This window comes from Equus przewalskii, chromosome 3, assembly GCF_037783145.1.
Source record: "Equus przewalskii isolate Varuska chromosome 3, EquPr2, whole genome shotgun sequence".
Lineage (NCBI taxonomy): Eukaryota > Metazoa > Chordata > Mammalia > Perissodactyla > Equidae > Equus > Equus przewalskii.
Genome location: NC_091833.1, coordinates 64979468 through 64992722, shown reverse-complemented (window position 1 = coordinate 64992722; position 13255 = coordinate 64979468). Strand labels below are relative to the sequence as shown.

The window sequence follows — 13255 nt, the reverse complement described above, 5'->3', positions numbered from 1 at the left end:
AAGGGGAGAAACAACTTTCTAATTAGGCAGAAGAGTAGATACAAGAAATCTAACCATTTAATACTTAACACTAATGATGTTTAGGGGCTGGCTCAGTGGCCTGGTGCTGAAGTTCATGTACTCTGCTTTGGCGGCCCAGGGTTCACAGCTTTGGATCCAGGCATGGATCTACACACTACTTATCAAGCCACACTTCCGTGGCTTCCCATATACAAAACATACGGGAAGATTGGCACGGATCTTAGCTAGGGCCAATCTTGCTCACAATAAAAAAAATAATGATGAAGCTTACATATTGATATAAAATTATTTCTAAGACATTCTTGGGTGACAACAACTGGGGAAAACACAATTCATGAGTGTACTCTTCTCAGTATAAAATGATAAAATGAAGAAAACTGTCAATATCAGTGATTAATAATAAATCTATAAATCTAAATTTGGGTGACTTTATTATGAGCCCTTCTTAAGGACCATATAGTCTGGGAGAGTATCTTCATGAGGGAAGGAAGTACTCCAAAGAAGTGGGGTGTACAGAGTGATTATATGCTGTCTTGGAACAAAAAGCCTACATTACATATGATAGGAATGTCCCTTTTACAAAAGTCACAAGATCACTTTGCTGGCATAGCAGATGAGTGGTCACAAGGTAAGAAGAACAGGTTGGTAATTAATCCTTAGTTTTTAGAAATATAGGCTTATCCTTAAGGGAATGCCTATATGGAGGGAGATAGATCTCTATTTAAAGGCATGATTCTTGTCTTTGGGACATCATAAATATTTAAAGCAGATCTGCAATGCATGCTCAACAGGCCACATCAAGACCTTTTGGAAAAACAAAGTCAGGCCAAATAAGTTTTAAACCAAATGGCTTCCTCATATACTCCAATATATCCTACTGCTTGTCATTTATTCATCCTTTTCCTCCTTTTGATCTATAATTTTTTGATAGAAAGCTTTGATGATCAAAATATCGTCCTTCAGTGCCACAGTGGTTGCTGCCTGCCCTGGGCCCATCATGGCCCCCAGTGCTAGGTTTTTATTTTATTATTTGCTCAGTTGTCCACATTGAGGGGAAATAGTTGGATATAATACACAAAGATACAGATATATATTAATAGAAGGAGCATTTTACAGGTTTTTTTTGTCAATTAACTTTAGATTGTTGCACTAACATACACGTGCTTTTACATGACTCCTTATGTTTGCATTGTTTACAATTATAGAAAAGGTAAAGTAATGAAGATAATAATTCAATATTGGAACAGATTACTTTTAAAAATGAATTCTTAGGCATAGTCTTTATCAGAAAAGGAAATTCATCCAAGTTTGTAAGATTGATAGACCATCTCAAGTCACTGAGCACTCATTACTCTGACCTGCATGCCAGTCTTACAACACAGAGTAAAGAAAACAGTAATTAGCTTGAATACTATGACCAATACATGAATTCCAAGAACTAATAGAAATAGGAATTTCCATCTGATCAAAAAGAGAACTGATACCTGAAGGGAGTCAACCAAACAAATCAAGATTGGGTGTAGGATCGCTTAAGGCATTCACTTGTTTTTTCATGTGCTTTAGCAGAGATGAAACATTGGAAGATTCATCAGGTATAAAAATACAGCATTCAGTTTGAATGATTGCACACATATCACCTTGGGATGCTATTAGAATATCTAAGTCCATTCTATTTTGAAGGACAATCTTTCTCATTAAAGACATTTCAGTATTTAATAAGGCTATTCTTGCTTAACTATCATTAAGGGCCTGTTTAGTAAATTTAGTCAGAGTTTCTATATGTGATATGACATCGTCTAGCTCCAAGGAAGGAGCAAATATAGCCACTAGGGTGGTCATACCAGTGGAACACTGAATGAGTCCATCTTGTCTTAAAGAGAGGGAGATTGGCAATAGCTGTTAGCTCTGGAGAATTCCTCCCTGTATCCAAGGAAAGCCCAGGGTGTAGTGTCCTAGCCATCTGGGTGGTAACCAAGAGCAGAGGTTTGTTCCACCTAACCACTGAGTTCCATTAGGAGCCACCCAATAAATGTCTGATCTCCAAGATCAGTCTGTTTCAAACCAGTCACTTTCTTTAAGTATGATATCATTCTGACATGACTCAGTGGATATCCAGCTCATATTTTGAGTGCAAAACAGTATATTTTGTTTGGAATGATTTCTTTATTCTCAAAATAAAGGTGCTGGTATGTTTAAAAATCCATGGCTAGAGGTAAGTCAAACATATCCATCACAAATTTGTGTAAAACCTTCCATAGTTCTCACTGTAATGTCTGGCTTCTTTTGTTTATTTGCAAATTGCTGAGATAACTGAATGGTCTAAGAAACAGAAAGAAGTAGCTGTGCCCTGCAGCTTTAATACTATGGGCAATTGACCAGGTTTCAGAACTACAATTAGTAACATCAGACAAACTGTGAACACCGGACCTAGATCTTTTCATCATAATAAATTGCTTTAAAGCTTTCTAATCCATGCCTTGAAAGGGAGAAACCCAGAAAGTTAACACAGAGGTACTAGAAAGGGCTAGTTAGCCATATATCCAAGAATGGGACTGATTCTTGTCTGTAGCAAAGGAATGTGCCCATTGCAGAAAAACACTGCCATCAGAGGCCCATTCAAATGTGGATTAGAAAAATAAACACTATCAGGAAAATTTTAAATGACATTTTGTGATTAAACAGATTTTGTAATTGGGTTCTAAACTATCTTATAGAGTTGGGGGGAATAAAGTGTTGGGGTAGGTAAAAGTCAAAACCCACTAAGGTGGAGAAGTTTTTCTTTTTTTTTTAAAAGGAGAAATGTGAATCTGTGAGTCTATGCCTTTTAATTTTGTAGCACATGGGTTGGGTATAAGCACCTGATATGGTCCTTTTTCAATGGGGCTGCAAAGAGTATTTTATTTGGTGTCTTTTCCAATAAACAAAGTCTCCAGTTTGTGATCCATGATCGTTAAAGTCTTTGTCTCCTGGGAGCTCACTGTGAAGAGAGAGAATCAGCTACCAATCTCTTGTTTCTTTTGTTTCTCAATGAGATGCTGACAATAATGTAAGATATCTCCTTTAAGAAAAGTTGCTTCATACATCCCTCTGTCTAATTGCATAAGCCGTACAGTTATTATCATGAAAGGAGATAGCTGATGCTTATCAAAGGGTGTAGATCTAAGATTGAAGAGAATTAGTGGAAGAGCTTTTGGCCATGAGATATTAAATTTTTCTGAAAGCTTTGCCAATTGAGTTTTGATTGTGCCATTAGTTCTTTCCACCAATCCTGAGGATCAGGGATGGTAAGCACAGTAAAAATGCTACATTGACCAAATGTTACAAATGGATTTAATTATTTGTCTCATGAAAGGAGTTCCCCTTTCATTGTATAACTCAGTAGGAATTTCCCAAACAAGAGTTATTCTTTCTGTTAGTAATTTACCTACAGATAGAGCCATTGTTCTTCTGCAGGAAAAGGCCTCAGCCTAACAATTTTATTTTAACAATTATTTTAACAATTAAAATACCTTATTAAGGTCTAACCCACCTAATTTAATTGAATAGACATCAGAAGGAGAGAAGGCAGTAACTACCTTCAAATCTATTTTAGCTCAAGCACCAGCCTTAAAGCACCCTAATTACGGGTATTTTAACAATTTCTAGTTGTCTCAGTAGATGTATAAGATTTTTAATTCTGCAACCTGTTTCCCGTTCTTTATAGGCTGACTTGAGGAGGTTAAAAACTCATTGTTTCCACAGCATTCCAAAGTCATATGATACTCTGAAAGCATAAAGGCTGTCAGTATAGATATTTGCTACCTGTTCACTGGCCAATTGACAAGCTCAAGTTAAAGCAATTAATATGCCTTGCTATGCAGATTTTATCCCTGTTAAATAAGAACACTCAATTATGTCCACTGAGGATGTTACTACATATACAGCCTTATAATATCCTTGGTTCATCCTTTAAGTAAGACCCATCTGCAAACCAAATTAGATTAGCATTATCAATAGGAGTCTTTGGCAAGTCATTCCTAGGAGTAAGAAGATAATCAGTTAATAAAATGCAGTCATGGGCATCTTCCTCCTGTGGAGCTGGAAATAAAGTTGCAGGATTAAGATTATTACATCAGGCTAAGGTAATATTAGGTGCAGAGAGTCACAGAACTTTATAGGAGGCTAGTCAGCTTACAGAGTAATGCTAAGTGTCATGAGTATTTAGAAGAGATTCAACTGATTGAGGAACACAGGTAGTTAAAGGAGACTGCGTCACTATTTCTTCAGTGGTCTGGCATAAGAGGGTTGCTGCTCAAGTGGCTATCATACAAGGCAGAGCCCTTTTGCTACTGAGTCTAACTGCTGACTATAATACCCTATAGGTCGATCTTGATCACCATGTTTCTGAGTTAATATACCTAAGGTATTTCCTTTATCCTCATTTATGAAGAGGAAAAATGGCATGCCGTAATTAGGGTGCTTTAAGGCTGGTGCTTGAGCTAAAATACACTTGAAGGTAGTTACTGCCTTCTCTCCTTCTGGTGTCTATCCAATTAAATTAGGCAGGTTAGAGCTTAATAATGTGTATAAAGGTTGGACAATAAGAAAAAAGTTAAGCACCCAGTTTCTGCAATATCCAGTTAGTCCTAAGAACTCCCTCAATTGTTTCTTTGTCTTAGGGAGAAAAAAAGCCAAATTCCTTTAATCATTTCAGAATCAATCAATAGTCCATCATTAAATATTAAGTGTCAGATATTTTATAACAGGCAGGCAAAAATGGAGTTTATCCTTGGACACTTTATGCCCCTAGATGATAACTGCTGTACCAGATAAATTGTGTCCTTCTGAGAGTCCACCTTAGTCTTTGAACACAAGAGCAAATCATCCAAATATTGAATGAAAGTGGAGTCATTAGGGAAATCTATATTAGCTAAATCAGCCTTGAGTATCTGGGAAAACTAAGCAGGGCTTTCAGTGTAGCCCTGTGGCATAACTGTCCAGGTATACTGGTGATATGCCCACATGAAGTCAAAAAGAAATTGACCATTCTTTTCCAAAGGAATGCTAAGTAAGGCACCGCATAAATCAATGACTGAGAAATAGCAGCTGTTAGTTGGAATGGCTGAGAGGGAAGTGTGTGGATTTGGAACCACAGGACCTCAAGGAATCACTGTGTTATTTACAGCTCTTAGATCTTGAACAAATCTCCAGACTTTCCCATTCAGTTCTTTTACTGGAAACATAGATGTATTACAAGGACCAGTACAAGGAATTATATATCGCTTTTCAAGAAATTCTTGAATGATAAGCCTTATCCCATTCAATCCCTCTGGCTTAAGTGGATATTGCCAAATATTAGATAGAGGCTTAGAGTTATCAGCAGTCACCTTAATAGCAGTGGCCAATTTAATTTTGCTAATATCTGAAGAGGATGACGACCATAATTCTCTAGGTACTTGTAATAATAGGTCATCAGTTTTTCTATTCTTCTATTTGAGTCATTGATTTTATAATCACCAACCTTTCAGTAACTACATTTTGTTCAGCATCCTGATTTTCTAAATCTAGAAGCATTTTACCCTTTTGTGCAAAGGCAGTATGGGCACTGTATGCTTCTAGAAGATCTTGTCCAATCAAATGAATTGGTGTACATTTTACCAGGAGAAACACATGTTTTCCTGTGATGATTCCTAATTGAAAAATTATTGGTTCTGATTGAAAAGCCTGCATTGGAAAATTTGAAATGTCTACCATTTGAACTGTCAGTTTACTTGGAGAGAGAGGACAATGAATAAGGGTAGGGTTAAGGACAGATAATGCAGCTTTGCTATCTACATGGGCCTTTGAAGTTTCCCCTCTGATAATTATCTCAATTTCCCCTAAGGTGTTAGTAAAGAGGAAGGGAAATGCCCTCTTGGAACCCTGGGAGCATCCTTATTCCTGTTTACTGTTGTTACAATCTAAACTCCGTTTGAGTTTACGACAATCTCATTTGAAATGACCAGGTTTTTGCAATAGTAACAGGTGTGGTCTATCTGTTTCCGGTTAGATTTTAGAAGGATGGCTTTCTTTGGGCCACTAAGCTGTTGCAGTTGTATACTCATAACTTTAGTGGCTTTTTCTTTCTTTTGTTTGAGAGAGTTTATCCACAATATTGACAAGAGCATTAGTGTGCATTGAAGTCCAATCCAATTCATGTCTTTTAATTAACTTTGCTAATTCCTCATCTAATCCTTCCAAGAAAATTGAATTTGAAATTGGATCATTTTGATGATCCTGAAAACTATCAGGAGCCATCCCAGGGTATTGTTTAAAGGTTTTCTTAAGTCTTCCAAAATAATCAAAGATAGATTCTTCTAGTCTATGCTTACATTGATGGAGTTTTGCCCAATGTATTCCCCTGGGAAAAATCACAGGAATAGCTTTATACTAGGCTTGAGCAATATCTCTACAGTTCTTAAGGTCATCAGACTCATGTTTATGAAAATCCTCCAGGGGAGTTCTCCAATTTCCCTCTTTCATCCATTGCTTTGTTTTGCTCTCAGATACCATCAAATGCACATGGTGATATAAATCTGAATATCCTGGTGCATATCTTCTAACAATTAAATTAAATTCTTGAGCAAACCTTAAAGGACCTTGCAAAGGATGTGGAAAGTCCTTCATTAAATTCTTAAGTTCAGTTCTAGTCCAAGGAGGACATACAAGAGCAGGCTCACGTCTCCAAGTAATCAGTTTCTCCTTAAAGGGAGCCACTATAACTTTAGGGCTTTCAGTATCTGCTCCCTGAGAGTTACTCCTTGCTTCCTCTAGAGGTGAAGGAGATGGAGGAGGAGGTAGTGTGGACAGATTGGGGGACAGAAGTTTAGAAAGGAAAAGATATAAGGGTGCTGACGGAGAGGGGGAAGGACATAAGCTCTGAGGTGCCAAAAGAGGCTGTGGAGAAGGTGGAAAAGATAAAAGTCATGCGAAAGCTTCTGACTTCTTATCTCTCTTTAATTCAGACACGATCTTTACAAATTTACAGTTAGTCTTCTGTAAAGAAGTCATTTTATCATTATTACATTTTCAATCCTCTAAATGCCAATCTTAATAGGCTTCCCATTCTTTTAGTTTTATAACTGTTTTTTTTCAATTTGTGCATGCACATACACTAGTTTTGACAAGTCAAACTTTCCCCACTTTGGCCATTTAAGACTTAAGCTATCCATATGTAATCTTTCTGATTTTGTTAAATAGTTACAAGCATTGTTTCCAAACGCATTGTACATGAAACCAGCTAGATTTCCATGGAGGGTTGTCTGACCGGAAGCTGGCCAGTTTTAGAAAGACAATTTCCCATTTGCTTTTAGTTTTGTTTTTAATATAAAGGAAAAATTTCTAAGGACGGTGTAGTTGGCCAGGAATGTGCTGCTTGTGAGTGTTACCCCTAAAGAAAGGTCATAAACACTCTCTTACGTGCCTCAATTTCTCCTGCTCAAAGTCTAAAACTGCCATGGGGGCTCAGAGCACTGGAAGACCATTCCTAATACGCACATCCCCAGATAAGCCTTAAATTAGTTAACATGAATGATAGTGGAATTCCCCATGGGACCCCTATGCATCAGGAGGATTGATCCTCCAACACTTCCATGAAGTTTTCAGTCACCTGAGAGTGTCTTTCAAATGAAAGGATCTGGTGTCTCTTTTCTTCAGAGCTGAACAAGTTCAGACTTATTTCTCTATCAAGCAGTTTGTCCAGGCTTTATAAACACAATTCTGTCCAATTTAAAGCCAAAGTAAAAGAACAACCAGCCCAGTTCACTCCAAGATTCCCCTAAACTATCCTGGCCTAGGAGATTCCCCATAGTTTTCTCTTCACCCAGGAAATGTACTGGTGCCCCTCGAATCATCTAATCTTAAGACCTTAAATGCTCATATAAACTCTTGGACCACAAACTTAAATAAGGAGGTCTGGATTTCAGGAGAACTTTCAAGGGTCACCTGAAGAATGCAGTGTTCCAGGGGGACTCAATGGGCCCCTGTGATACCAAGCACCAGTTCAATGTCAATTCTAGATTGTCTTTGGTGACTTTCTCTGAAATCCTGCCACAGCTATGCCAAGAAAAGCTGACACAAATAATTCATAATCAATCTATAAATCAAAATTTTGGTGAGTTTATTACAAGGCAACTGAAAGCACCATATAGCCTGGGAAAGTACTTTCAGGAAGGCAGGAAGCACTCCAAAGAAGTAGAGCATACAGAGTGGCTATATACCATCTTGGAACAAAAAGCATACATTGCATGTGACAGGAATGTCCCTCTTGTAATAGTCATGAGATTGCTTTGCTAGAACAGTAGGTCAGTGGTCACAAGGTGAGCATAGCAAGCTGGTCGGTAATTAATCCTTAGTTTTAGGAAAATATGCTTATCCTTAAGGGAATGCTGATATGGAGGAAGATGCATCACCATCTTTAGGGGCATCATTCTTCTCTTTGAGACATTATAAATGTTTAGAGCAGATGTACAATGCATGCTCAACAGGCCACATCAGGCCTTTTTGGAAGGCCAAATAAGTTTTAAAACAAATGGGTTCCTCATATAGTCCAATATATCCTATTGCTTGTCATTTATTCATCAAAACAAAATGATGTTTCTTAATATATGTGTATGTATACATACAGGGAAATGCTTGCAAATTGATCTGGAAGCATCTCTGAAAAAGGATGTGAAATTGAGTGGCACCAAATAGTGACTTTGCTTTATCTAATTGTTTGAATTTATACAATGTGGTGGTGTAGGATTGTGTGTAATTATGCGTGTGTGTGTGAGTGTATCACTTAGGAAATTAAAAACAACTTGTACAGAAGAAAGAATAAAAGTGATGCAGGGTTGGTGAGCTGACGAGTTGAAAGAAAGATTTCTTAGACTCTTAAGATCTGGCAGTAATGCTCTTTTATTTAGAGAAAAGTATGGAATAGCATGGGGACAGGACCCATGGGCAGGAGGAGGTGCTGCTGCTGGCATGGGGAGCTGCTGCTGCCGGCATGGGGACAGGACCCATGGGCAGTCAGAGCTGCTGCGTGGGGACAGGGCCCGTGGGCAGGAGGAGCTGTTGCTGCTGCCGCTGCTGCTGCCAACATGGGTGGAGAGATAGGCTAAATTTAAGGCATAGGTATGTGAGCCATCTCTTTACAAGACAAAGGAAAGAACATGTAAAAAAGTTAAAATGGTATCAGTGCAGGTGGGGTCTGGCCACTGGGTGGTCCCACAACTTTTAGATAAGAATCAAATCAGATTAAGTAAATGCCAAGTGTCACCACCCTAAATCAGTTACGTGAGGTTGCCAGACAGTAACCAACTTAAGTCCTTCCTTCCCCATTAAGAGTTTCAAGAGATAAGGTCATCTCCCTTCTTCCTGGCACAGAGAAGGAGGCATCTTTACAGATGGAGGTCTCCCTCACAAATGTAATGTTTCCCAACAAAGGGCAAGCAAACTCCAGTCCTTGGAGCCTGCTTCTCATCTGCAGTTTTAAAAGTAAGCAGCCTAAAAATCCTCATCATAAACCCCCCCCCTCCGAACCCATTTGGTCCAAAAATCTTTTGGGGATATGGACGGTGGTCAGTCTTCTGTAACTACTTCCGGCTGTACAAGGTCATAGAGCTGTCCCTAAATGGGGCCATAGGTACAGGTAGGAGATTCAGTGGACTGGAAAGTTTGCATCCGTGGAGTCCAAGGCTGACAAGGTACACAGATCTTCTGGAGATGAGAGAATCATTTGATGAGAGGTGGCCCAGGAGGTGAAACTTTGTTGACATGCAGAAAACAAACAACGAAATAAACAACAAATTATAATAAGAAATACAAGTAAGGTGATTAACCCAATGAATAAGGTTTTGATAGTAGTCCAGAAACCTGGACCTGACCAAGACTTCAACCAATCATGTAGAGATAGGGTAGGGTCAGACATGGACTTAATTTGGTGGCTCATATCAGATAGGAAGCCAGAGATATTTTGATGGTAGTCAGGAATATAAACACAACATTCAGTTTTTATAATGGCACAAGTGCCCCCCTGTGCTGCTGTCAAGACATCCAGTGCCATTCAGTTTTGGAGGACTGCCTTAGGCATTTGGGATACTTCTAAATCAAGCAGCAAAAGGCTATGTTGTGTATCATTTAATGCTTTCACAGTAAATTTGTTTAGAGCTTCCATGTGCCAGATGACACTTTTGTTTCCTAATTGGGGAAGGAAAACTGAGGCAAGGTGGTCATACCAGTGGAAGGCAGAGTGGGTCCAGCGCTGTGGCAGGTTGGGTAGGTTAGCAGGAGGAGTAACTATAGTAAATGTAGTTCTACCCTGCATCCAGATGAAGCCTAGGGTGCATCATCCAATCCATCCAGGTGACAGCCAAAACCATAAGTTGGAGCCACAAAGCCACTGAGTGCTGTTAGGGGCTAACCAACATATGCTGGGCCGTCTATCCTAGTCAGTCCCAAACCAATCAGTATTTCTTAAGGCTATGGTATGAGAATACATATAACAGGAAATTTTTCCCATAGGTAGGGTGGTATTAGGTCATGTATCACAAGTGTAATTAGTTTGTTCCCAACAAAGAGTGGCTTTTTGACTGAGTTGACCACTACTAGTGATGAGGATTATTTTAGGCCAGTTAATTTTAAAACTGCAAATGAGAAATAGGCTCTGAGGAGCAGAGTTTGCTTGCCCTTGGAGAGACATTTGCATTTGTGAAGGAAATCTCCGTGCCTCCCCCTCTGCACCAGGAGGAAGGGGGGATGGCCTTATCTCTGGAAGCTCTTAATGGGGAAGGCAAGAACTTAAGTTGGTTACTGTCTGGCAACCTCATGTAACTGATTTAGGGTGGTGACACTTGGCATTTACTTAATCCAATTTGATTCTTATCTAAAAGTTGTGGGACCACCCAGTGGCCAGACCCCACCTGCACTGATACCATTTTAACTTTTTTACATGTTCTTCCCTTTGTCTTGTAAAGAGATGGTTCACATACCTATGCCTTAAATTTAGCCTTACTCTCCACCCATGTTTGCAGCAGAAGCAGCAGCAGCATCACCTCCTCCTACCCGTGGGTCCTGTCCCCACGCAGCAGCTCTGACTGCCCACGGGTCCTGTCCCCATGCTATTCCACACTGTTCTCTAAGTAAAAGAGCAGTACTGCCAGATCTTGAGAGTCCAAGAAATCTTTCTTTCGACTCCTTGGCTCACCGACCCTGAGTCAGTAGGAGTGAGCCAAATATATTCGTCCCAAATTTGATATAGTCCATCCTGTGTGTATCGATAAGTTGGGGACTTTACCTTTGGAACTTTTTGTTTATGATCCACCTGTGACAAGGCAAATCTAGTTAGTATTTGGGAGGTAGTATTGAAGGAAAAGGTTTGATTGTGGTCAGGGAACTCCTAGGTGTCAGAGACGGATGGCCACAAGGAGACATTATGATTAGTAATAGATGAATCTTGTAGAAGAAAAGAGCTAGAATCTAATATCCGTGAATGTGTACTATAGCTTCTACTGAAACATAATTTTTCTCTCTAAAATCACCCTCATTTTTACAAAAGATAGCCAAATTAAGATTAACTGGTTTGCAAAATAAGTGTAGTTTCAATAAAACTTGGTCCAATTATTTATATAAGTGCAGCAAGAATAGCAATTGATTATATAGGCTTTTTAAAAAATCTGCTTTGCTGGAATTTTTTTTATGAGGAATCTCAGATTGAACTGTAAAGGCCTCTCGAGGCCTAAAAGCCAAGCCAAGGACTTGCCGTCAGATCTTGCCTGCAGTACCTACAGGTTTGGGTGGACTCCTCTCTTCTCGAGGTCCCCCAAAATATTCTGAGGTTCCTAGCACCTGCCAGATAAGCAACCTTCCTTACTTACTGGGTAAGATTGCCAGAATCTCTGTAAACAAGGTACCAGGCCCATGTTTCCAAGTGGCTGTATTCCAGAAAGTCCAATCTTTGTTCTTGAAAAGCTGTCTTGTCATATCCGAGCCTGTATGTTTCAAATATGACATTCAGGTCAAAGCCTTGGTAATATAACCAATGTGTCCTGTTATAAGGAGAACAGATTCTTATTGAACTTATGCAAATAACTATATTGCCACAAAATAACCATACTCACTCACAAAGAGTTTCTAAATTCTGGAGGGATCAGGTAGGGAGAAAAAGTTAAATGTTTCAGTTTTGCTCATAAAGGTATAATTTCACCAAATTGCTATAAGTCATAGCATAAGAGAAAAGATTTCCTTAAATCTGAGAAAACAAAACAGATCAAAAACAATATTTCAAAGTCATAAAACATTATAATCATCCTCATCAGTTCACACAGTCCTGTATAATTGGTTGAGTTTAATCTTCTGTTAGCAGATCCATGAGCTCAGTTTCTGTTAGAATTCTGTAATTTCTTACCCAATTCAGTTTTACACTCTGAAAGTTTATCAGAAACCTGTAGTTTAGAACTTTTGTGTCAGAATCCTTTCCAGGAATTTCTCTGAAGATGAAACATATTTGCAAAAGCAAAAAACATCACAGTAAAACAGCAACTATCTGTAAATGGACAAAAGACTCAAAAGGACAATTGACAAAGAAACTTGGCTCCTTCTGTGCCATACAACACTTCAAGATAATAACTGGAATTATGACTGATAACCAGGACAGATCAGAATTTTAGGAATGCTATATAATTTTAAGACACCTGTATTAATAACATTCACCCATATAATACCACCTAAAGAAGTTTATCATCACTTATTTGACAATGCTTCCCATGTAATTTAATAGACCAAATAAGCTTAATTAGTTTAGCATTTTCAAAAGAAGCCCTTTAATTCAGGACTTGAATATTTTTTATGAGAAGCTTGTCAAAAATACCAAAATATTTTAAAACACTTGTTCAAACAACGCTCACTCTGAAACAATGCTCAAGTATCCATTGAAAGTGACAACAGAAAGAGTCAAAACTCTTAAGAGTGACCTCAGTCATTATTTTAACAAAACAGATTTGTCTTTTAGGTAGACTTACTCAAATGAACACCTTTTATAACCTCTTTATCAAGAGCGATCAAAAGTTCAAGAAATTTATCTTTTGGAGAGAGAAAACCAAATTTTAATTTCTGCACCAGCTTATTTTTAACATTAAAACTCATTGACTTAATTGGGTTTACTTTAATCTACTTGACCAGGTATAAAACTCCTTTCGGAATTTCTCCTTCACAAACCTTCTACAACTTTCTTTTT

General features: G+C 38.5%; 1 protein-coding gene across 1 annotated transcript in view; it reads right to left on the bottom strand.

The window, feature by feature from the left end:
- Window positions 1-12741, bottom strand: part of LOC103540136 (sulfotransferase 1 family member D1-like) — a 113262-nt gene extending 100521 nt beyond the window's left edge. The window contains exon 1 of the mRNA XM_070614739.1: window positions 12563-12741. The gene's annotated coding sequence lies outside the window, so the exon portion shown is untranslated. The remainder of the gene's footprint in view (window positions 1-12562) is intronic.
- Between the last annotated feature and the right edge of the window lie 514 nt (window positions 12742-13255).